The following is a 1,014-nucleotide window of genomic DNA, read 5'->3' as shown; positions in this document are numbered from 1 at the left end:
AAAGAGCACCATCATATTGTTTCTACCAATTAGTAGAATCATAAAGATACACTTAATGATTGTAAATAAAAATTGTGGCTAAGAAATTAAGAATAGACCCTATAGTTTTCTCCAAATCCAAAAAGAAAGATGATTAAAGGGACCCAAATACTTATATGCTATTAGGCACCACATCACATAAAAAAATTTGTGCATATCATTTATCAAACATCAACATTTTTTATTTTCCAGCTGGAGGGAGGGTTCTAGTGATAAAGTTCATGAATTATTGGCCTTAATCCCATAATAACATTTCAATGAAATAAATAAAAAGTAACAACACAAACAATGGCTGCCACCAATAGTTGAGTTAAATTGATAGATAGAGAGACATTTTGTAATGGTGTTTTAAATGATGATCATGCAATGAGGTATGAGATAATATTGCATGGTTGTGGTACTAGTCCAAATTAAATGGGCCTCTTTATTATCACTTTTTTTTTTAATTATTATTATCTATACTATCGTGTCGGTCATGAGGTTGCACATAGCTTAGTGCAATTTCAATCCAATCAACACGGTTTTCATTTTCTTGATTATCAATTTTGTAATTTTTTTTTTACCAAAGATAGAAGATTCGAACCCGCAACCTCTTAATTGAGTATGGGAAGACTATGTCATTTGAGTTATTACTCATTGGCTAAAAATTTAGAAAGATAGGAGACTCAAACCCGTAACCTCTTAATTGAATATGAAGAGTCTATGCCATTTGAGCTATTACTCATTGGCTATCAATTTTGCATCTAGTTGGATATTATTGTCCTTCTTTAATAAAAATCCATAAATAATGTTAAACATATAATTATCTATTTATCCATATGTTTTTATTTAATAACATAAGTTGTTAGATAAATATAAAATTAAAGAATGCTACATCCATTCCAAAATTTTAAGGTATTAATTTAAAAAATGTACACTTTTTATTAAGAACAATTCTATTACGTGTACATTTTTTATAATATATATTATTTTGAC

The sequence above is a fragment of the Arachis ipaensis genome, chromosome B06, assembly GCF_000816755.2.
Source record: "Arachis ipaensis cultivar K30076 chromosome B06, Araip1.1, whole genome shotgun sequence".
Lineage (NCBI taxonomy): Eukaryota > Viridiplantae > Streptophyta > Magnoliopsida > Fabales > Fabaceae > Arachis > Arachis ipaensis.
This window is presented reverse-complemented; position numbering follows the sequence as displayed.